Source organism: Passer domesticus, chromosome 7, assembly GCF_036417665.1.
Source record: "Passer domesticus isolate bPasDom1 chromosome 7, bPasDom1.hap1, whole genome shotgun sequence".
NCBI classification, from domain to species: Eukaryota; Metazoa; Chordata; class Aves; order Passeriformes; family Passeridae; genus Passer; species Passer domesticus.
In genome coordinates this window covers 60,795,017-60,820,240 of record NC_087480.1, presented here as the reverse complement: position 1 = coordinate 60,820,240, position 25,224 = coordinate 60,795,017, and the positions used below count along the sequence as shown (strand labels likewise).

The following is a 25,224-nucleotide window of genomic DNA, read 5'->3' as shown; positions in this document are numbered from 1 at the left end:
AATCTCTCTCCAAAGTGCCAAGGGGGAAAGAGATAAAGAAAAAACCCCAAAATTGAGATTCCGTGGTCTTTGGATGTGAGTTAAAGCTGCCAATTCAGACATTCTCGTGTTTGTCACCTCCTCAAACCTCGTCTTTCAGGGCTGTGGATTAAATCTCTCTCCTCCTATTATAGAATCATGGAATTGTTAAGGTTGGAAAAACCTCTAAGTTCATCAAGCCCAGCTCCATGTTCACCATCCTCCAGCGCCACATCCACACATTTTTTGGACGCTTCCAGGCATGGTGACTCCACCACTGCCCCGGCCAAGCCTTATCCATGAAGGAATTTCTCCTGCTGCCTAATCTAGCCTCCCCTGGTGCAACGTGAAGCTGTTTCCTCCTATCCTGTTATTTTGCTTTGGAATAAACCCTGGAGAAGAGGAGGATCCCCCTAGCTTGGCTTGTGGCATCCCAAAATTGCAGTGTGTGCTGCTGTGGGCTGGAGAGGGAAAGCACCCAAAGGACAAAGAGCTGAAGGCTCTGCTCTGCTAAAAGCATCAAAAACTCAGACTGCAAAATTGAGGCCAGGCTTGAAAAACATCCCTCTTTCTTTTAGAGAACATGGCAAGGGAGCTGGAGTGTCAGTGCTGGAGTGTTGGGAAGAGGAGGAACACGTGTCAGATATAAATCCCAGCCCCGTGGTGGGAGTGAACTCGCTCTGACAGCAGCACAGGCAGATGCCAAGCGGGTCAGTCGGGAAACAGAACAAGTGGGATGGCTCTGGAATAGCTGGAGCACGCAATGGCCCTGCAGAAAAACACTATTCCTGTAGGGAATGACTCAACGTGTCTTATTCATGGTGTAGCCCCTCTGCAGGGATCAGGATACTGCTGGTGTGTCCTCGCCGGTCGCTCTGCGGATAAATATTTCATTTCTACTCTGAAATTTAACTGTAAATACAGATCCACGTGGAGGCAGAGGTCTCTTCTCTCCCGAGGTTGCTGTTCTTCCTTCATTCCCTGGCAGATCCCTGTACTCTCACAGCAAATTGGAAGCCCCACATATTGAAAAAATGTGGTCAGACCATTGGAAAATCCCCTTAAAATGGACACTTCTTTTATGATACTGACCTTCAGGCCTGCGAGCAACACAATATACACTCCAGGAGGTTATTAGCTAGTTATAAGATAGTTTGGAATAATGAAATAATTTGGAATAATAAGATAGTTTAGAAGCCTCACAGCTCCTGCCCAATCCTCCTCCCAGTCCCCAGCCTGTCCCTAACTGGTCACGTGCAAACTGCACATCCAGAAACCCTCCCAGGGATGGAGCAATCCCAGCCCTCACCAAGAAAGGGACTGAGCAACTCTTTGTGGCTCTCTGACCTCCAAGCAAAGGCTAAATTTACTCCTTTGGTATAAATCCAGGATAAAAATAGAGAAAATGAAAGTTTGCATGGACCACTACTTCTCGCTTTGCTGCAATTCTTGCCCTGCATCGTTTCCCAGTTCATGTGCTTTATTTCATTTTCTGATCTGACCCCTTTTCAATTTGCCTTAATTTGATTGTGGCCATCAGCACACAGGCCAAGTCTGAGGGCTCCGTTTCCCCATGTCGATTTTCATGTTTAGTTTCCCATCCCTCTCATTATGCCTCTAAATATTTCCTCTGGAAGTCACAGTTTTGTGTTAGTTTTGGCTGCAGTTCCTGCTTCCCCAGTAAGTTTGATCTTTGCTCACTCCTGAGAGTTACAAGTTGCACACTGGATTAAGCCAAGGCTAGCAACTCTAATTTGTGGATTTAGGGTGGAATTCTTGGATTTAGGGTGGAATTTTTCAAGTAGCATTTGATTCATGCATCTGGAAACTGCTCCTCTAAACCTTGTTTTCATCTGTGCAGATGACAAACCATGTTACACATAGAAATAACAGTTCCTTGAACTTATTTCATTAACTGGGAAGGCGCCTGTGTAACTGTTTTTAGGTCTGCACTCTTACAAGCACCCATTTGCACAAGAATCACGTGCTAGAGTCTGTAAGACTTGAAACTCTGATGCCTCAGGTTTGGGTTTTCTGTTTCCAGACTCTGAGCTGCTTTAGTGTGTGGGGCTGGGCTTCACATGAGGGGATGGGGAGCTCTGCACAGAGCAGGGACACAAAACAATTCCTGCTCCAGCTGGGCACCAAGGACAAATGATCCCAATCCCAGCCCAGGAGCACAAAGCCCGTGGGCTGCAGAGAGAAAAACAAGCAGGGTGGGACTGCAGGGGCTGCAGTGGGGTTGGCCACTGAACTGCAATGTGCACATGGAGCAGAGCTGAGCCCAGGGAGAGACCCCGGCAGCGCTCGTGCATTTTGGGGCCATTTGGGTTCATCCTGGGGGCAGCCCTGGCTGGGCTCTGCTGCTGCCCGAGGTGGATCCATGGAGGAGATCCTTGGAATCAATCCCTGCTTTATTCTGGAACTTTCTCCAGTTTCTGCTCCAGGGCAGCCTGCTCAAGGCATCAACTCCAAGTTTTATCTCCTAGAGCAACATCTGCCCACTTAATCAGTCATTGCCCTGCAGATTACAACCAGCAATGAAAATGGAAAAAACGCCTTGGTCCCCTCCCTCTGCAGCAAGTTTGCCTGTGAGAGCATTCTTTCCACAGCACCATCATCACCAGATAATATATTTAATATATTTAATGAAAGCCATCACGTGTGTGGTGTGGGATTTCAAAGTGAGCATTGTGCCCAGCTGCACAGCTCAGGACTGGGAAAACCTGATGTGAGCAGCAGGGCTGCAGCACAGAATCCCTGCTGTGGGCTCTGATTTTACATTGAATTTTATCCTAAATGTCCCAGGGATGATGGAAGGGAGAAAACAAACTCAGAGTCTTCAAACCCCAGCGTTGCAGGGCTGAAATGTTTAAACAAGAGTTAAAGACGGGGAGAGGCAGAGGCCACGAGGAAGAGGGAGGCAGATGAAGGGCTTGGGGTGGCTGCTGGAAGTTGATGGAAGGACCTGGGGTCGTGGTTTGCTGCTCCTGCAGATCCCAGAGAGAGAAAGTGGAAGACAAAGGCAGAAACTTTGGAGCTTTCTGGTATTCCAGTAAGGAATTTACAGGGATTTTCTTACCTGTCAATTATTTGGGGTCTGGGCACAAGAACATCTCTTTCTCCAGGAAGAAAAAGTAACTGTGTGTGGTTTAACCATGGTGTTAAAGCAAAAATCCAGGATACAGGAGAAGGAATCGCAGAGTGGCACAGTGATAGAATCACATAACAGACAGCATTTCTCCAGTGCAGGAAAGCTGCAGCCCAGCAGTTTGGGATCATTATGACCAGATGGCATTTTTTAACCTCTTGTCCAGCAGTCCTGGCAATTTCTAAGCCATGACCTCTCTACAATCCCATAATTACCTGGGAGGGAGCCTGTTTGGCTGGGAACATTTCACCTGGCACCCATCAGAGTGTTCATCCTGCTCTTGCTGCACCACCCTGAGCTTTCCCAGGCTGCAGGAAAGGCCTCTTCCCCAAACTGAGATTCCATCTCATCCCAGCTCCAGGCTGGGGAGCTTTCCTTAGCTCAGCACATCTCCTTTGTCCATAAAACACCTGGGATCGCCCCTTTTAGCAGCACAGCCCCCAGTTTAGTGGGAATTCCATTAGAGATGGACAAGGTTCACAAGGAGTGACCCCAAAAAATTGTGAAGGAGAAGCAAACTCCACTCAAAACAAGCTGAAGGAACTCCTTGAATCCCCCTGGTTCTGTTCTGAATCAACACCACGTGGATTATTAAGCATTTTTTGTGGTTGTGGGTGAAAGGACAGACCCATGCTGTGAAGCAAAGGATACAAATTTCCAATTCCCATTTCTTGATCTCTTCATTGTTCCACATTTTTTTCCAATTCAGAGACATATTTTAGCTATTAATGGGTACTTATAAAAAGTACAGACCTAAAAGCAGGTACTGGAAAGAGCAAACAAGATTAGCAAGGTGCTGTCAGTGAGATTATTGCTCAAATCAAACCACTGGTTACTTGCACTTCTTTAATTTTAGGATAATTTGGGAAATGTTTCTAAAAATAGCATTAAATGCCTTCTCTTTTTTATTTTAAAAAAGTTGTTTTCAATTTCGGTGTCATTTTGTACCCTGCACTGGACTCAGCTGCAGATGCTCAGGAACCACACATGAACTTTGATGATATATGAGCAATAGTTTTCCAGAGACTCATAATTTGGCTAAATTTGGATTTTCACAGGTGTTTCAAAGGACACATTCTTGGCCAGCGTGGCAAAACTTAACCAATCTCAGCCTCAGCAAAACAGCTTTGTTTTTTTGTTGTCTGTAGCCTCACTTGGAGAAATGGCTGAACCTTTCAGCACAAATATCTCAGAGCCTCAAGTGAAAAATAGCTCGGAGCTTTCCAGCACAAATAGGGGAAAAAGAAACACTACCCAGCCTGCAAACCTGGATCTTATCATTGGGAAATGGCAGGCAGCCTTGGGAACAGGCACTGCTAGGGGCAAGATTTGTCATAATTCTGATACTCTAATCTCTTTATCTTCCTGCTGCATCTCTGCTTTTATCTTCGTGTTGATGCCGTGGAATTCGTGGCATCATTTTTATTTTTTTTTCCCTTTTGCTTCACGCTGGAAATTGGAATGGCTTCATTTTTCAGATTTGGGAAAGCATGGTGTGCCTTCCACGCTGTCCTGGGCTCAGGGCTTGGGATGAGGTGCAATTATCCCTTCCTTGGCTGGGGGAGCAGCTCCTGGTGGAGCACAGAGCACTGAGAACCTTCTAAGGGCACGAGGGCACCAGGAGTGTCACTGTCACCACGAGATGGGGCGGATGGAGGCATCTGTGGTGACAGGGAGGACGTGAGAGCCACCATCCCTGCTGGCTCCTGGGAAACTGGATCTATCCCAGCTGTCCTGGCACGGGAATTCCTTGAGGTCCCTCAGCTGAATGTCCCTGCGTTTGCTGAGCAGACACTTGAGTCACGATATTGCTGCTATAAATATCCCTGCCACCCCGAGCCCGGCTCCTGGGGACAGGGATAACTCCTGCTAGGCTCCTGATATGGCCTGTGGAGCACTGGGGAAGGAGGCTGGCAGATCTTTGTCTCCCAGAGCACGCTCTCTAATTAGGCAGGGGAGGAGGCAGCGTTCCCTGGGAGCCATCCCCACGCACTTGGAATTCAAATCTCCCAGCTCCAGCACACAAACAAAGCTTGGGAAGAGCTGTCAGCCAGCAGGGAGAGCGTGTGGTCTGACAGGTTCCACCAGCCTGGCGGGCTGAGGGATGAGCCAGGCGTGGAGGAGGTGGTGAGGAACATTCCGGGCCCTTCAGCACCACCTGGGTCTCACTGGGCCCAGCTCTGCTGTCCTGGGAAGTCCTTCCTGAAGCTGTGCTGATGCCTCAGGTTTGGGTTTTCTATTTCCAGACTCTGAGCTGCTTTAGTGTGTGGGGCTGGGCTTCACACGAGGGGATGGGGAGCTCTGCACAGAGCAGGGACACAAAACAATTCCTGCTCCAGCTGGGCACCAAGGACAGATGATCCCAATCCCAGCCCAGGAGCACAAAGCCCGTGGGCTGCAGAGAGAAAAACAAGCAGGGTGGGACTGCAGGGGCTGCAGTGGGGTTGGCCACTGAACTGCAATGTGCACATGGAGCAGAGCTGAGCCCAGGGAGAGACCCCGGCAGCGCTCGTGCATTTTGGGGCCATTTGGGTTCATCCTGGGGGCAGCCCTGGCTGGGCTCTGCTGCTGCCCGAGGTGGATCCATGGAGGAGATCCTGTGAATCAATCCCTGCTTTATTCTGGAACTTTCTCCACTTTCTGCTCCAGGGCAGCCTGCACAAGGGATCAGGGCAGGGTGGAGCTCCCACCACCTTTGCATCCCCCAGCAGCCAAATTCCAGACCTGGACACCGAGCTCTGCTTCCCTTCTCTGCCTTTCCCATCCAACATCGCTTCAAATATAACCCCAAAAATGGATTCTATTACTACATATTATTTTCTTACAAGGGATTAGATTATATTATATATTATTTTGGCTCAAAAAAGGGCCAAAATCCCAGGTTTTTTCCTGCCTCATGAACACCCTGCTCTGGCGTAACACCCTCCCCATCCTCCTCTGCCCCAGCACATCTGGAATTCCTTTAGCTGCAACAGGATCCACAGCAGAGCTGGGGAACACCTTGAGCTGGTTATGGCCTCTGAAATTAGGCAGCCAATAAGGGGAATTTTCTTTTATGGCCTTTTTAGGAATACTTAATGTGCACCTAAATAAATGCCTGAATGACACAATCTGCAGGTAGTTACCTTTTCAATACATCCAGCTCCATGGTTTGGAATTACACCACTCATTAGGACCTGCAGAAGTAAAGAAAAGTAAAAAGTAATGAAAATGCATATTAACCCAAAAAGGAGACTTTTGAATATCTTTATCTTGCAAGATCTGAGTGTGAATATAGGATTTGCCTTATTCTGGGGGATGCTGTCAGAGTGAACCAGTGACAGGCTACAAAAAAGTTCCCAAATTTATAAAAAATCAATATATTTCTCCTTTTTCTGTCATTATTTTTAGGACCACAAAGCTCCTTTTTGTGCCAGCTTTTGCTGCATTTTTTGTATCCCTTTCATTTAAACCCTTTAAAAACGATCCCCTATAACATCATCTCTCTCTGTGACTATGTGGGACACCTACTTTCCCCAGCTGGAATTATTCCTGCAGATTTTAGCCCTCTAAACCATCCCGTGGGCAGGACTGCAAACTCGATGGAATCAGGGCCACTTTTAAGGAAAATGATGAATTTAACTGCCAGTAACAGCAAGATCTGCCAGTGGAAAGGTAGGAGTGCACCTGAATCTGATTTTTGTTATGTTGTAAGGTAAATAAGAGAGATTTTCCAGTTTGATGGAAAATAGGAGATAATAACATGCTCACTTTAGCCTTCATATTTGTTTGACTGAGCAAATAAATAAATATCCCTGAACTGGGGAAAAAAAAAACAACAAACCCAGCCATAGGAGAAAGTGGTTTTTACATCTGTATTCAAACTATAATTGTGAATTCTAAATTGCTTGGCCTACCTGCTAATTAAGCAGCTCATTTAGAGGCTGGTTAAATGAAGTCCAAGCATGCCTGTGTGGGGTGAACTCAGGGGATGCAGCCACTTCCCTGCTCCTAAAGGAGGAATTTCTCTGGAAAATCAGCAAATGTCCCTGCTGGCCTTGATGGCAGATGGCCACGCTGCCCCAAAATTATTCCTGGTTATTTGGGTGCTGTTTAAGCACTGCAGCTAGTGAGGGAGGAGAGGGAGAGGAAAGAGAAGCCCCAAGTATTTTATTGGAGTTTAAAGGAAAGACGTGAGAAATGGATTTGTAAAGGATTCCCAAAGCCTGACACAAAACTGAGCTAGAAACAAGTTTTAAAATACAGCTTTTAGGATAGAAAGACTATTCTAAAAATAATAAACTAACTAAAATTTTGTTTCTTTACATTATCAATTTTCTTAATTATAGAAAAAAAAGTATTTTTAAGGTTTTATTCTAATTTTTATTACTCTTTCTTTTAATCACTATTAATAAATGTTTCTTTATGCCCTTTTAAAATTCTAAAATTCTACTTTACCTTTTTCCTAATCCTCTCTTGCAACCAAAAAAGATGCATTAGTAATTAACCAACAAACCCACCATGCTCTTTAATACCTTAACCAAAAAATCTCAAAACGAATAAAATCTCAAATTACCAAACCAAAACCACTACAACATGTTTTAGATGTTTTAGAAATTTAAGACAATAAATGATACATTCTAGCAAGACCCAAAGAAAAAATAGAAACAATTAGTGTTAAAAACAATGCCAGCATTGTGTAGCAAAACCCAATAAACTAAAGAGCATTTCTGAGTATTGTAACCAGGAAATAGGTTGGCTCCTGATGGAATGGCCTTGAGTTTTGCATCTCTTGTGTCTCACCATTCATCGAGACTGAAAATGGAATAAAATCTTTTAAAACGCCTCTCAGTTGCCTTGTCTCTGTAAAAGCTGGGAAAACCAACAAAAATATATAGGAATAAAGTGAAATTGTGTACCAGCCTCAATGACAAAAATCTCAGAGCAGAGACCATAAAACTTTGCAGGTTTTTTTTTGTTTTGTTTTGTTTTTTTCTTGCACTCCTTGAGATTTACTGAGGAAATCCTTTGGAAGGCTGGAGTGGGTGCTCTGGATTTCAAACGGGAAGCCAAAAAGTGAAATCTCCTCACCCCCATCACTTCTCTGGGGTTTGGGATGTGAAATTCCGGTTTCATGGCAATCACAAGTGCTGCTGAGAATGAATTTTACCAGCTGGGAGGAAAGAACAATTCTGTTGGAAGTTCAGAGCTGCTCTCTTAAGCAACTGGAGCTGCAAATCAGAGATTTCTTTTCTCTCCTAAATTGAGCCTCTGCTCATTCTTTTCACTTGATTATTGACATCATAATCACAATGCAATTTGGTAAACATTTCCAGATTATTTCCCAGCAGCACAACACGTATAGTCTAGACTTAATTAAAAAAAAAAAAAAAAAAAAACAAAGAGAGAAAAATCCCAGCTGCTTTTCTTTTTCCATCAGCAAGATGGAAATTTATCAGTTTGGCTCTGCCTTCTGATTCTTATCACAGATTTCTGCTCCACCACCTAACAAACAGCTGGATGTGGTAAAGAAATAGAACTTTTTTCCCAGTTATTCGTCATGGAGGCTGAAAAAAAAAGTGATGAAAATGCAAAGATCCTCCGTGGCATTAGGGAGAAAAACTGAGCCTTTTTAAGGAATCCTTAGTTAATAAATGACTGAACTCATCTGAAGGTTTGCCTTGTCTTTGTTGGAGCAAGAGGAAGTTTAAAGGAAAGCTGTACAAGGTTAAATTTGGACTAATGAGGTCAAAATCCATAGAGTGTGTGGATTTGGTGTGTGGGTGCCTCCAGCATTCCTGGAAAGGATTCCCTGTGAATATCTCCAGGTTCTGGGATCCTCAGCACAGGGAGGACGTGGAGCTGCTCCAGGAGCCAGGCTGGGAGAGCTGGGAATGCTCAGCTGGAGAAGGGAAGGATCCAGGGAGAGCTTCCAGGGCATGAAGGGGCTCCAGGAGAGCTGCAGAGGGACTGGGGACAGGGATGCAGGGACAGGACACAGGGAATGGCTGCAAGCTGGAAAAGGGGAGATTTTGATGGGATGTTGACAGGAATTCCAGGCTGGGAGGGTGGGCAGGGGCTGGGCTGGAATTCCCAGAGCAGCTGTGGCTGCCCCTGGATCCCTGGCAGTGCCCAAGGCCAGGCTGGAGCACCTGGGGCAGTGGGAGTGTCCCTGCCCATGGATTTTTAAAGGTCCTTTCCAACCCAAAATGCCCCAGTTGTGCGCAGGCTCAGCACGTCCTGCAGCCATGGGAGGATCCGTCAATCCCAGGACAGGATCCCAGAGGGAAGACCCGCAGAGCGTGGCCACCACAGGCATGGAGTGGCCTTGTGGCCACCATGAGGCCCAGGGTGGCCGTGGGTTTGTCTCAAACCCCTCTTGAAAATCACCTGATTTCATGAAGCTGACAGCTCAGTGCTCTCCATCCCTTCCTGGGGTGATTTTTATCCCAACCCAAACAGAAAAAAGGGATTGCTGCAGTGTGAGTCACGAGGAGTGAGCGGTGTCCAGGGCCTGCCCCTGCCCACCCACAGCAAACAGCAAATAAATGTTCCTGCAGTGGGAGAACCGGTGGGGACTTGCCCCAAAGCCTGCTGCAAATTGGCTGCTAATGATTCATCAAAGAAAACAAGGAATAAGTCTGGTGGCCAATTCCTGATATCCTTATCAGTGAAACGCCCAGCACTGCAGGGTCTGTCTGCACCCAAAAGCCTGATTAGGAATCACATGGTACTGAAAAAAAAAGAGGGAAAAGCAGAAAGTTTGCTGTCCTGGCTGGATACACTCCTTGGAAGAAGCAGGATTCTGCTTCTCTTTGGTCATCTTATCTCCAGTGGCCCTCTCCGATGTGCACCTTTCCTTTCCTTTCCTTTCCTTTCCTTTCCTTTCCTTTCCTTTCCTTTCCTTTCCTTTCCTTTCCTTTCCTTTCCTTTCCTTTCCTTTCCTTTCCTTTCCTTTCCTTTCCTTTTTCCTTTTTCCTTTTTCCTTTTTCCTTTCCTTTCTTGTTTCCTTTTTCCTTTCCTTTCTTGTTTCCTTTTTCCTTTCCTTTCTTGTTTCCTTTTTCCTTTCATTTCCTTTTTCCTTTCCTTTTTCCTTTCCTTTTTCCTTTCCTTTTCTCTTTTTCCTTTCCTTTTTCCTTTCCTTTTCTTTTTCCTTTCCCCTTTCCTTTCCTTTCTTGTTTCCTTGCCCGTTTCCTTTCTTGTTTCCTTTCTTGTTTCCTTTCCTTTCCCCTTTCCTTTCCTTTTTCCTTTCCTTTCTTGTTTCCTTTCCTTTCCCCTTTCCTTTTCCCTTTCCTTTCCTTTCCTTTCCTTTCCTTTCCTTTCCTTTCCTTTCCTTTCCTTTCCTTTCCCCTTTCCTTTCCTTTCCTTTCCTTTCCTTTCCTTTCCTTTCCTTTCCTTTCCTTTCCTTTCCTTTCCTTTCCTTTCCTTTCCTTTCCTTTCCTTTCCTTTCCTTTCCTTTCCTTTCCTTTCCTTTCCTTTCCTTTCCCCTTTTCCCTTTCCTTTCCCCTTTTTCCTTTCCCCTTTTTCCTTTCCTTTCATGCCCTTTTTGAGCAGCAGCCTTAGCAGAGGCCCCAGCAGAGCCTCTGGTGGCTTTCCAGCGGGGATGACAAGTGAAGAAGGGGCACAGACAGAGCCCAGATCCAGCAGGGCAGTGCCACAGCTCACAGCTGCCCCTGCTTTGGGCCCGGGCCCATGAGGGCATTTATTCTTTCATTTTTCTTATCTATTATTCAGAAATTCAGTAATTTGCGATTGCATTTCTCCTGTGGGAGGAGCAGCTGGTAAAATAGAACCTGGAGCCAAAGGTGCTCAGGCAGCAAAGTGAAAATATTTTCCTTAAATCTGAACAGACCAAATGATCCCAGGCAAAAAACAAGTATTCAATGGGAGAAAAAAATAGCTTGTGCAAAGTAAATATATTTTAAGTAATTGTATGAAAAAGAATAGTTTCAGTCCTTATCTCTGCCTTAAGGATTTGCCACAGAGACATCACATTTATTTTATTTATTTTAAATAAATGTATGTAATTGTATGAAAAGAATAGCTTAAGTCCTTATTTCTCTCTTAAGGATTTGCCACAGAGACATCACATTTATTTTATTTATTTTAAATAAATGTATGTAATTGTATGAAAAGAATAGCTTAAGTCCTTATTTCTCTCTTAAGGATTTGCCACAGAGATATCACATTTATTTTATGTTGGCCAAACTGTACCAGTGCAAACTGATTAATATTTACATATACCAAGAGTAGAACCAGGGTCTTCCTCCTTGCACATCACTGATCTCAAAAAACCCCTCAATAACAATAACTGCTCCAAGGCACCTTTGCACTCAGTTTGAAATTATTCTAAATTAGATTAAATTACCCCCTTGACTTATGAGTCAAATTAGCTTGAACCTAGCAGTAGAACACTTTGGTTTTTTTAAAATTTTTGGTGGATTTATTAGAATGTCAGAGGTAAAATTTGGCCAACGTAAAATAAATTTGATATCTCTGTGGCAAATCTCTTAAGATAGATATAAGCACTTAAACTATCATTTTTCATACAATTATTTAAAATATATTTACTTTGCACATACTGAATTTTTTTCTTTCATATAAGCACCTTTTTCACCCTTAAATGAGCAGGTTATCCTTAGTTTTACCCTAAAAGATTAAATTATGCAGCAAAGACATTGGGAAAAAATTCAAGAAATGCATAGAAATGCTCAGAGGGCCTTCAAATTTTTTTTCCCTAGTCATTAAAGATGAGAAAATACAAACTGGCCCAAATATTTAAATAATTTTTGCTCTAGCTGGGGAGACAGAGGTGTAGCCACACAATTAAACCCTGCCCTGACTTGCCCAGCAGCAACCATTCAGAAATTGAAAATGTGCTTTTTGGCACACGAGCCAGCCTTGGGTGCACATGCAAACACATGAGTCACTCAAAAGGGAAGCTTCCCAAAAATGTGTCCCCAGAGTGGAGCGACATTCCCCAGTGCAGCCCTGCTGGGCACAGCTGGAGAGGATTTGGGAAGGGGAATTTGTCCCTGTGGTGTGCGAGGGACACTTTATGTAACTGGTGTAAGAGCCTGGGACGAGAGATGTGGGACTCCAGGCAGCTCCTCAAAATGCTTTTTATTGTACACAAAATGCAGTATATCGTATACAAAATGCAGTGTGTTGTATACAAAATGCAGTATGTTGTATACAAAATGCAGTATATCGTATACAAAATGCAGCATATTGTATACAAAATGCAGTATATCGTATACAAAATGCAGTGTATTGTATACAAAATGCTTTTTATTGTACACAAAATGCTGTACATTGTATGCAAAATGCAGCATATTGTATACAAAATGCTGATATTGTACACAAAATGCAGTATATTGTACACAAAATGCAGTGTATTGTACACAAAATGCAGTATGCTGTATACAAAATGCTGTATATTGTATACAAAATGCAGTATGTTGTATACAAAATGCTGTATATTGTACACAAAATGCTGCTTATTGTATACAAAATGCAGTGTATTGTATACAAAATGCTTTTTATTGTACACAAAATGCTGTACATTGTATGCAAAATGCAGCATATTGTACACAAAATGCAGTATATTGTACACAAAATGCAGTGTATTGTACACAAAATGCAGTATGTTGTATACAAAATGCTGTGTATTGTATACAAAATGCAGTATGTTGTATACAAAATGCTGTATATTGTATACAAAATGCTGCTTATTGTATACAAAATGCAGTGTATTGTATACAAAATGCTGTATATTGTATACAAAATGCAGTATATTGTATGAAAAATGCAGTATATTGTACACAAAATGCTGTATGTTGTACACAAAATGCAGTAAGTTGTATACAAAATGCAGCATATTTTATACAAAATGCTGTTTATTGTATACAAAATGCAGTGTATTGTATACAAAATGCTGTATATTGTATACAAAATGCTGTATATTGTCTGAAAAATGCAGTATATTGTACACAAAATGCAGTGTATTGTATACAAAATGCTGTATATTGTACACAAAATGCAGTGTATTGTATGCAAAATGCTGTATATTGTACACAAAATGCAGTGTATTGTATACAAAATGCTGTATATTGTATACAAAATGCAGTATATTGTCTGAAAAATGCAGTATATTGTACACAAAATGCAGTGTGTTGTATACAAAATGCTGTATATTGTACACAAAATGCAGTGTGTTGTATACAAAATGCTGTTTATTGTATACAAAATGCAGTATATTGTACACAAAATGCAGCACATTGTACACAAAATGCAGTATATCGTATACAAAATGCAGTATGTTGTATACAAAATGCAGCATATCGTATACAAAATGCTGTTTATTGTACACAAAATGCTGTTTATTGTACACAAAATGCAGTTTAATGTATACAAAATGCTGTTTGTTGTATATAAGATTTTCCAGCAGTCTCAGGTCGTGGGTAACAGAGCCATGCCTACAGCTATAGACAAGCCTGAAGACCCTTTAATTTTGGTTAAAATGCATTATATATTTTTCTTTGCTGGGCATCTTAATAGATAATCCACCAATCAATACCTTTACCTACAGCCCATCATAACTACTCCCATTACCACATTATGCTCATTTTTATCCAGCCACCTGAGGTAGTGTGTTACAGTTTGAATTCAAAGTTGTTTTCCAGTTTCCTTGCCGTGGAAAATTCTTGGACCTTTTTCCTGCTTGCCACATCAGCACGTCTGTTTGCCTGCGCATCTTCTGCTTTTCCTGAGACCTGCTTCTGCTTGGGAACATCTTTTTGGTTTGTGGTCAACATTCTCTTTGCTCTAGTCATAAAACCCCCTCCCAACTCGACCTAACCTTTGCTTTTTCAGGTGTCCAGTAACGACTGGCTCGGCAATTCTCCATTTACACATCCATTATTCTCCTCCATCAAAACTTGCTCCCACCTCTGCTCTGCTCCCAGGTTCCACCTTCAGAGAGCTCCCTGCCAAGCACACATACCTGGGAAACTTTCTTGTCCAGCTTCCATCTTTCCCAGCAGACTGGGAGGATGGACAGCAGGATATCACATCCCTCTGGGGCTGCTCTTGGAGCTGGAACAAGAGGGATTTGTAGGAGGAACAGACACAACAGGGCAGGTGGAAACCTGCCAGGATGGGTCAAGGAGGATATTGTGTCTGAAGGAGCCAGGAATGCAACACAATATAGAGCTTGGCAGGGCAGGCAGAAACGGTTTGGATTGAAATAAAAGATAAAAAAGACCAAAAGAAGGAAGATAGGAAACTATTGTAGCCCATCTGGAGGAGATCAGGGAGCAGCCAGGAATATTGATGCAGATGGAAAAGGCTCCTGGTGGCAAAGCTCTGCTGCCTGGGACGAGGTGGGGACAGCTGGGATGTGCACGGGGCTCTCCTGCCTGCTGGATTTCACTTATCCCTTGATTTTTGGGGCTTTTTGAAATGCCTATGACTTACAGCCAGCGTTTCTCCTGCTCTCTGCAGCTCTAGAGGCTGCTGGGCTCTCCTCCTCCTCCTCCTCCTCCTCCTCCTCCTCCTCATCCCTGCCCCGAGGTCACCTCAGTGGTCCAGACCCAGCTTAAAACAACTCCTCTGGGTTAAACTTTAAACCCAGAGTGATTTAATCCCTGCTGAACTCCCCAGGAAGGTCCCAAGGAGCTGGCAAAGGGAAGGGGCAGCCAAGGGAGGGGGTGGTGGGCCCACATTTCTGTGGGGCTGCGGATGGAGCCCGTTCAATCCCACTGAAAACACAGGGCAGCAGGACCAGCGCTTTTCCAGAGGAGCAGGATCCAGCAGGATCCCCCTCCCTGTCCCTCCTGGACATCTGGAGGCAATATGGGAGGGCAGGTCAGCGGCCCCCACAGGGGGAAAATTTCATTTAAAAATACTCAAAGTCCCAGCGTTTAAAGGGACGTGGCACAGAAGATGACATAATTTCATTAAAATGAAAATTGAAATGAACGCCGCGTTTGGAGCTTCAAAGCCCTGGCCCTGCTCTGTTTTGGGGAGAAAAAAAATCCCCCCTGGGGTCACCCCCGTGCTGTGGTCGGGTTGGCCTGGGCTGCAGTGCTGCAGGTGCCAGAGGCCCCCACGTGCTCCTGGCTCCTCTGCTCGGACTGGGATGGACTGGGAGAGCTCTGCTTGCACTGGGATGGACTGGGGAGAGCTCTGCTTGGACTGGGATGGACTGGGAGATCTCTGCTTGCACTGGGAGGGACTGGGGAGAGCTCTGCTCGGACTGGGATGGACTGGGAGAGCTCTGCTTGCACTGGGATGGACTGGGGAGAGCTCTGCTCGGACTGGGATGGACTGGGAGAGCTCTGCTTGCACTGGGATGGACTGGGAGAGCTCTGCTTGCACTGGGAGGGACTGGGAGAGCTCTGCTTGCACTGGGAGGGACTGGGAGAGCTCTGCTCGGACTGGGATGCACTGGGGAGAGCTCTGCTTGCACTGGGAGGGACTGGGAGAGCTCTGCTTGCACTGGGAGGGACTGGGAGAGCTCTGCTTGCACTGGGAGGGACTGGGAGAGCTCTGCTCGGACTGGGATGCACTGGGGAGAGCTCTGCTTGCACTGGGATGCACTGGGAGAGCTCTGCTCGCACTGGGATGGACTGGGGAGAGCTCTGCTCGCACTGGGATGGACTGGGGAGAGCTCTGCTCGCACTGGGATGGACTGGGGAGAGCTCTGCTCGCACTGGGATGGACTGGGAGAGCTCTGCTCGCACTGGGATGGACTGGGAGAGCTCTGCTCGCACTGGGATGGACTGGGGGGAGCTCTGCTCGCACTGGGATGGACTGGGGGGAGCTCTGCTCGCACTGGGATGGACTGGGAGAGCTCTGCTCGCACTGGGATGGACTGGGAGAGCTCTGCTCGCACTGGGATGGACTGGGGGGAGCTCTGTTTGCACTGGGGAGAGCTCTGCTTGCACTGGGAGGAGCTCTGCTTGGACTGGGATGGACTGGGAGAGCTCTGCTTGGACTGGGAGGAGCTCTGCTTGGACTGGGATGGACTGGGAGAGCTCTGCTTGGACTGGGAGGAGCTCTGCTTGGACTGGGATGGACTGGGAGAGCTCTGCTCGGACTGGGATGGACTGGGGAGAGCTCTGAGTCCTGGAGCAAGCAGCTGTGGGACTGAGGCAGCCAGAGGCCACCACCAGGCAGGAACTGGGTGGGGATGGGTGCCCAGAGCAGCTGTGGCTGCCCTGGATCCCTGGCAGTGTCCAGGGCTGGGTTGGGAGCAGCCTGGGACAAAGGGAGGTGTCCCTGCCATGGACTGGGTTGGAATGGGATGGGATTTAAGGTCCTTTCCAACCCTGAGCTGCCCTGTCCCAGCCTGGGGCCGTTCCCTCTGCTCCTGTCCCTGTTCCTGGAGCACAGCCCGACCCCCGGCTGTGCCCTCCTGGCAGGAGCTGTGCAGAGCCACAAGGGCCCCTGAGCCTCCTTGGCTCCAGGCTGAGCCCCTTCCCAGCTCCTCAGGGATTCTGCAGCCCCTTCCCAGCTCCTCAGGGATTCTCCAGCCCCTTCCCAGCTCCCCCAGGGATTCTCCAGCCCCTTCCCAGCTCCTCAGGGATTTTCCAGCCCCTTCCCAGCTCCTCAGGGATTCTCCAGCCCCTTCCCCTCCATGGATATGGGACAATCCATCCTGTAGAGACCCTGGAAAGGAGCACCATCAAAAAAGGTGCCTGGATCACCCATGGGACATCTCCAGATCAGTGAGAATTGTCACTTATAAATTCATCTGTCCAAAATTCAGATTGGTTCCATTTTCAAATGGGGAAAAAACCAAAACCCACAAGCTTTAAATGATGGAAACAATCTGACTTAACCATGAGAAGCTTAATTAAAAGTGTGTAATATCTAAATAAAAAACGCAGAGTTTAAAGTTTTAGAATATAATAATATATATAAAACTAAGATAAAAGTTGCAAGACAATAACTAATTTTTCTTCTTTACTTTTTTCTTCATGAGTTTAAGTAGTATTTTTTAATTAAACAAAAAAAGTCCACATTGCAGACTTAAAATAATTAACTTAAAAGTAAAAAAAAATTAAGTATAATTTCTTATGTAGTTTAACCTTAAAAATGTTATATAAAAATATATACGTAGTTTATAAATAAATATAAAAATTTATAAATATATAAATAAATAAATCATTAATATGTTAATGTATGCTTTTAAAATATATACAATTTTATAACATTGGTAAAATACTATAAAACTCACAACTTTTAAATAAAAAATAAGAATCTTACACCTGTATAAACTCTTTTTACATCTTTAGGTGATTTTCATTTTTCTGCCTCTCACAAACAACTTTTCCTGCACACACACACACCAAGAGTTTGAGTGACCAATTAATATAAATAACAACTTATTACTAACCAATAAAAGTAATTGGCAAGAAAGCTATTAACTAATTAGGGTCCCACACTGTAAAACTGTATAAAAAGAGCTCTGTGAATAAAGAGTTGTGGAGTTTTGGGGCTTTTTTTGCTGGGATCAGGATTAAATCAATGAGATGGTTTCAATACAGAAAAGGCTTTTCTGCAACCTCAAAGAAAATCGAGTTTGTGTGATTTATTCCCATAGACTGGCACAAAGATCATGGCCAAAATTTGGGCAGAACCATCTGGGACAAGCCTCAGGGACATGGAGGTTTGCAATATTTATAATTCTGGAGAAAAGCTGGATGAGGTGGTCCTTACTCACCGTGGGCCTTGACCCTCCTGAGCCGTGGGGGAACCTCAGCCAAGGCTCACAAGGGTGACAGGAACCTCTGGGGACCTGCAAAGCTCCAGCATTTGGTGATAAAATGAAAATTTGGAGGTGAAAAAAGAAAATAAAAAGCCAACAAAGCCAATAATGGAAATGAAATTTTCATTTCCATGCAAACCATCCCTTAACCCGGTTTGGAAATGATCTGCACCCCCTCTGCTGGGCTGCTCCTGATGTGCAAACGTTCAGATTTCCAGCAGAGCTTGGCCTGCCAAGCCCTGGAGCAGGGTCCCCTCTGTGCCAGGAGTCGTGCACCCACAGCACAGAGAGCTGGGAAAAGGTTCAGGGAAACGAGAACAGATTCCTAAAATCAGGTGGGTGAGGAAAGCTGGGGAGGGTTGGCTTTGCTGTGCACAAAAATTGCAAGATTAAAGGCAGTAAAAGTCCCCATAGATTATTCTGCATAAACCCATTATTTGCTGTTTTCCGTGTCCACGAAAAATAAAAGTAGAAGAAACCAGTTCAATTCCCAGCAAGAGGGGTTTCTGTCAGATACTTAGAAAAAGCAGGTAATTATACTCAGATACCTCAGAGTCTCCCCCTAAAAGCCACCGGGGTGGGATGCAGAAAAAACAGAAGGATGGACATGGAAAAGAAAGCAGTTCTTTCAGGGCAGCGTTTCCCTAACAAAACCTTCCCATTTGAATTTATATGCAAAGCCAAAATTTTAATTTTGCTGATAAGATTACGAATTAAAGCCAGGTTTTGCTGCATTGCTTGTACTAGCGATTTAGCAGAAGTATAAAATAGTACAAAATCTGATTTCTACTGGAAAATATATTTAACAATTGACTTGAAGTGAAAAAACCCCAAACCCCAAAAATCCTGTAAACCTCACCCAGTGAATTCCACTCTGCTCCCCACATGTGATTTGCCCAAACTGCTGTCCCTGGGTGTCAGTGCCACCCCCGGTGTGACCCCACTGTCCCCAGTCCTCCCCAGACCCAGCCTTTCCTCACTGCTGCCTTGTTCTTGGCTTTGCTCCAAATTATCCCAGCCACAACATCTTAAAAACAAACTCTCAACCTGTTTCTTCCTCATATTTTCAATATTCATGCTTTCCCCCCCCCCCCCCCCCCCCCAGTTAAATCAAATTACCTTTTGGTTTTGGTTTTTTTGGGGGGGAGGTGGTTTTCCTCTATTTAAATCCAATTATCTTTGGGGTTTTTTTTTTCCCTGTATTTAAATCAAATTACCTTTTGGGGTTTTTTTCCCCTCCCAGTGCTCAAATATTAAATCTTCCAGACCACGTGGGTGAGGGCCACGTGTCCTGTCCCAAAGATGTGCTAAAGGATGGAAAAGCTGGGATGTGGCTGAGCCTGTCCCAGGGAAGGGAAGGGAGCTGGGAAAAGGCAGGAAAGGGACGTGGAGATCCTGGGAACAGCCTGAGCTTGGCCAGGCAGATCTTCACAAAGTCCAGCTCCCAGCAAACAGCCCAGGCAGCACACTGGCAGGTTTTAGGTCATTTTTGCACCCATTAAAATGGTGATTTTTTGTCCAGGCAGATACACAGCAGTCAGAGCCACAATTGTTGGGATTTTAAACTGTGCTAGGAGAAATCACTCTCTACACCCACAAAGGGATTGGGAGCTCTTTCTTACCCCTTTAATGACACTGGTGTGACACTTTAACGGCGCTTTGAGCTGGAATTTCAATCTCTGACAACAGGAATATCTGGGAGCTCACACAGCGACAGCTCTGGACATTCACAGCCTCCTGCAGCAAATGTCTTTGTTAGAGGGAGAGATGAAGCTCTGCTGGGCTGAGGAGCCCTGGGATGCTGACAGAGCAGAGCTGAAGTGCTGTTCTGCTCCAGAGAATTATGGTGTGCAAGGAAACACCACGGGATGATGAATCACAGCTGCCAGGGATGATGACAGAAATAACGGAGCCCACGTTTGGGCTGGGCTGCATCTGCATCTGCAGAAAAGCTGCAGGAGGAAACAAACCCAGCTCCCCGGGATGTTTGGGTGTGCTCAGGGAGAGGGGCTGGGGCACAGCAGGGAGCAGCCAGGCCGCCTGTGGGAACAGGGCTGCTCCAGGAGATGGGAACAGGGATGGGTGGCTCCAGGAGATGGGAATGGGGATTGGTGGCTCCAGGAGATGGGAACAGGGATAGATGGCCCAAGGAGATGGGAATGGGGCTGCTCCAGGGGATGGGAACAGGGATTGATGGCTTCAGGAGATGGGAACAGGGATCGATGGCTCCAGGAAATGGGAATGGGGCTGCTCCAGGAGATGAGAATGGGATGGCTCCAGGAAATGGGAACAGGGATTGATGGCTCCAGGAGATGGGAACAGGGATTGATGGCCCCAGGAGATGGGAACAGGGATTGATGGCCCCAGGAGATGGGAACGGGGCTGCTCCAGGGGATGGGAACAGGGATTGATGGCCCCAGAAGATGGGAACAGGGATTGATGGCCCCAGGAAATGGGAACGGGGATAGATGGCCCCAGGAAATGGGAACGGGGCTGCTCCAGGGGATGGGAATAGGGATGGCTCCAGGAGATGGAAACAGGGATGGATGGCTCCAGGGGATGGGAACAGGGATGGATGGCTCCAGGAGATGGGAACAGGGATTGATGGCTTCAGGAGATGGGAATGGGGCTGCTCCAGGAGATGAGAATGGGATGGCCCCAGGAGATGGGAACGGGGCTGCTCCAGGGGATGGGAACAGGGATTGATAGCTCCAGGAGATGGGATTGCCCCAAGAGATGGGAACAGGGATGGCCCCAGGAGGTAGGAATGAGGATGGCTCCAGCCCAGGAGCCCAGCTCTCAGGTGAGGCAGTGCCTGTGCAGAGATCAAACCCCAGGGGCCTGAGCTGTGACCACCCAGGCTCTCTGGGGCAGGACAGCAGCACCTGAAGCAGCAGGGGGTTCAGAGAACACCTTAAGGATCACAGGATAAAGGGATCCACCAGGATCACTGATCCAACTGCTGCCCTGCACAGACACCCAGCAATCCCACCCTGGCATCCCTGGAGCTCTGGCAGCCGCAGGGCTGGATCATTCCCTGGGGATCTGGGCAGTGCCAGCACCCTCTGGGGGAAGAACCTTTCCCAAAATCCATCCTGACCCTGCCCTGGCACAGCTCCAGCCCTTCCCTCCCCACTCCTGTCACTGGTCCCACAGCCCAGGCTGCTCCAGCCCTGTCCTGGGGCACTGCCAGGGATCCAGGGGCAGCCACAGCTGCTCTGGGCACCTGTGCCAGGGCCTGCCCACCCTGCCAGCCAGGAATTCCTTCCTAGAAATTCATACAGACATGCTGGCCTACGATATCCCATAATCCATTAATCCAAACCCGATGTATTACACGAGCAGCTACACGTGCATGCCTGTATAATTCAATTTTCATAATTTATAAATACAGCCCTTTGTTGTAGCAACTGCTCCTGCACATGTTATGGAAAAACATAAATCAACACAATAATAGGATTGACTCCCATTCCAGGCCTTCCTGTTACCCCCTCACGAGGGACTGAGCCCCACAGCAGCTCCCCAGGTGCCTTGGGAGGCCCTTTGGCCAGCAAGGTTCTACCATAAAACCTCCAAGAGCAGCCTAAAATTAAAGGACAGTTCCCCACCGCTGCTCCAACCTGCTCAGAAGATGGCAAGCAGCCCCTAAACCTCTGATTATTATCATTATTATTATTTCTTCCAGATGCTCCCCTTGTGCAGGGGCTCTCTGGGTGCCTTTGATCCATTAAAATCCCAGCTCCGGCCGTGGCTGAGGGTTGGATCTCTCCCTTTGCTCTTCCCTTCCCTGTCAACATCCATTATGGGAGAGCCCAGTGCCCTCCTGGCCACGGGCAGCACCTCCAGCAGGATGAAAGAGCTGATGGATGGGAAGGGCAGGAGATGGGGCAGAACATGTGGGAGAAGTTAAATTTCCATCCGTCACATCTGGGGCCTGCTGACAACAGCTGGAGCCCTGCCTGGTGCTCGGGGACAGCCTCCCAGGGCTGCCTTTGGAAATGGTGTCAGCAGATGGATCTGCAGGCTGGAAAAGCCACCAGGACAGCAGCAAAGGGAGAAGGAGCAGGTTCTGCTCTGTCCTGATGGATTCCTGCTCGATCCAGGCTTTGCACACGAGGTCCTGTGCCCCAGGTAATCCGTCCTGCAGATCCATCCCTGGCCTGGCCCTGGGCAGGGGGGACAGGAGCTGCTTCAGGGGTAAAAGGAAGCTGCAAGACTCCCCGGGGTTTTATTCCTCAAAGCATCCTCTCCCAGCATTTCTGTGCTTGGAGGGGAAAGTTTTCCCAGGTTCCTGGCAGATGGAACTGCAAGGTGTAATTATCTCCAATAATGGAGATAATTCAGCTCCAGCTGTTTCCCTGACACATCTGCCTTGGCTATTCCAGTGCAATCCAATGTAAAAAGTGTCCTGCTGCACTGCTGGGCTGTGGAACAGCCTGGAGAAAGCTCCAGGAAGCCACAGGGCAGATGGCTGCAGTGCTGGTTTTTCCCAGTATTTCATTAATCCAAGAGAAAGCAAGGAGATAGACTGGATTTTCAACAGTTCCATCCTCCTTCTCTAAAATCAAGCCATGCTACAAAATTAGCAGTGACTCCTGGATTGCAGCTGGCTGTCATCCTCCAAATCTGCTTAAAGGGCTGGGAAGTGTCTTTCTGGGGAGGAATCAAAAGCTGACAGGAGAATATTCCTCAACCTACTTAGATTCCACGGGGATTATAAATAATGCAGACATTTGTGGTGTCTTTGGGCTCAGAGAACTCACTGATAAAGCCAAATCGCTTCTCTGACTGTGGCCAAGTGCATTTTCTCTGTCTGGCTTTTCCTATGGATTTTCAGGAATGACCTTTAAGATTTCAGGCTGTATTTCTGCGACCTAGAAAAATCAAGGTACAGCAGAGGCTTGACACATTTGCTCTTTGCAGCAGAACACTCTGGTGGTTTCCTGCTAGTTCCCCCAGAGTCGTTCATAAATAAATATTTATTGAGAACTGCCCTTTTTTCCTTCCCAAACTTCAGAGAAAAATTTAAAAATTCATTTAAAAAAAACCCTCAGTCTCTGTGGATGGCTTATTTGACTTCAGTGCAATGATCAGCAGCTGTGAAAGGGGGGAAAAGAGAAGAGTAGAAAAGTGCAGCTCCTGTGCATGGCTCATCCTCAGCCCATCAGGACACCCCGCAGGTGCTGGGGCAGAGGGAGCAGCCTGCCCTGCCCGAGCTGCGGGTTTCTCCTGCTGGGAACAAAGGATTTCTTGTTTGGCCAGACCTTCCCCTGAACCCTTGCACCCCAGAGCAGCCCTGCTCCTCTGCTTCCCTCTTTAACCCTTTAATCCTCCTGGAGCAGGCACTCGGCCCCGCTCTGGAGGGGTTTGGCTTCTCCCAACATCCCTGGTGGGTTCTTCCAGACTTGGGGAAAAAAAGTCCAAAAGTTCTGCTTGGAATAAACACCCAGGGTGTGATTTGGAGGCTGCAGGGGTATCCCACAGCGTCCCTGTGCAGCCTGGCTCACAGCAGGTTTGTTTCAGCATCTGCAGAGCTCCCAGGGCTGGGGATTTCCACATCTCATCGACAGAATCTTTATTTTGGCTTTCTCCCCTCCTCCACTGGTGAAAATCAAGGTGAATTGACAGACCTGGCTGCCAGCCTGTGGGGTTTTATTCCCCTCAGGATGAACCCACCCTGGGCACTTCCAGCTCTGATATTTCTGACTATTTACACTCCTACAGGCTCCAAAATCAGCTCCCTGCCCTGGCTGGCAGCACTTCAGGTTGAAATTATAACGTTGGGGAGGCTGGTTAATGTCAGGGGCTGCTCCAGGGCACAGTCCCCACTTCAGGCCATCCCACTACATTAAAGTTTGTGGGATTTTAGTCAGAGCCAAGATCCTTAAGCTTCAGAAAATGAACATGCCACTGTAACCTGAACCAATTGCTAGGGAGATTCCTCTGCCAGCAGTGCTGGTACAGAAATCCCAGCTGATTTTGGGCAGGCTGCACCTCTCCAGCTGCCAGCTGTGGGGTGGGAGACACCCCAGGCAGCCCCTCCTGCTCCCCAAACCCCACAAAACCCCACTGGCAGAGGGTGCTGTGAGCCTGCCCTGCTGCTATTCCCAGCACCAAGTGTTTGCCCCTGCTGGGACCCAAGCAGAATATCCAGGAATCCTTGATCTGCTGGAAATGGGAATGCACGGGGTTCATTTCCTGAATTAGCCGAGTGAAATGCAGAATTCCTGGCTGAGAGGCACACGAGGTGAGGGAGGGGGATCACGCTGCTGACAGCAAGGGTGAGCAAGGAGACTCCCAGGGGAAAAGGCTCCATGAGATCCCGAGTGCAAAGCAGCACATGATAGATCTGGTGTGTGATTATTACAAATTAACCATAAATTGAAAGCCAGACAGTTTCCTGTTCACGGGGAGGAGATGGAATATTAAGCACTTCATGCAATTATGAGGAATTGTTTCCATTTGGCATAAACCATCCTCCAGCCCCCATTATCTGCCTGTAAAAAGCACAAGTGTCTTGGCTTCTCCACATTAATAACTTCCTTGGAAATTATTCTTGCAGGCTCTGTGAGTGATGGGCTAATCCTGTTATGAGATTTTAATGCCAAATTACATATTCAGCCTGGAATGATACTATTTAAACTCCTTCCCCTAATCAGAGTTTTTAATTTCAGACATTTTTTCCCCCCTGATATCCCTCACACAGATTCCAGCAGGAATCCATGGACAAAGCTCCTGGAGCCTCCAGCTGCCCTCAGATATTCCTGATGTGTTTTGGTGTCTCTGGATCTGAAAGAGTGAGGAACTCATCCCCAAGCACAGGAGGGGCTTCACTAAAGGGTGATTTCTGCATTTCTTTCCCCCCAAAAAAAGCCAAAATATCTTAATTTCCCAGGCACACAGATCCACTCAGGAACAGCAATGGATCAGAGAGGGAAGCTTGGAAAATTGATAACGAAATCTTGAATAGCTGCTCTTGGTAAAGGCTAAAACCAGAAAGCAAAAACTGCTAACCCTGACTTGATCCAACTATTATGCCTAATCTACCTTTACATTAGTTGCTATAAAATTATTTTTTACTATTACTATATAAAATATATTTATATACATATAATATTATCTATTTATATAATTTATATATTATAAATATATATATATTTATAATATAAAAGACATTTTGCTATTAATTGATACAAACTTTGATTTATAAGTGAGAAAACCTACAGAATTATGATTGCTTTACAGGAATACACTGTATAATCAGTAATACCTAAGGTACAGCTACAAAGAGCTACTTCAC

General features: G+C 46.3%; 1 long non-coding RNA gene across 2 annotated transcripts in view; it reads right to left on the bottom strand.

Annotated features, from left to right (window-relative positions):
* The window catches only part of LOC135304164 (uncharacterized), a 28,854-nt gene that overhangs the window by 87 nt on the left and 3,543 nt on the right, over positions 1–25,224 (bottom strand). The window contains exons 2-5 of one of the 2 annotated variants that reach the window (XR_010365611.1): positions 7,066–7,274; positions 6,295–6,345; positions 3,821–3,935; positions 3,101–3,159 (exon numbers count right to left, since the gene is read on the bottom strand). This is a non-coding gene — a long non-coding RNA (uncharacterized LOC135304164). The remainder of the gene's footprint in view (positions 1–3,100; positions 3,160–3,820; positions 3,936–6,294; positions 6,346–7,065; positions 7,275–25,224) is intronic. The other variant, XR_010365610.1, reaches the window with a different exon arrangement.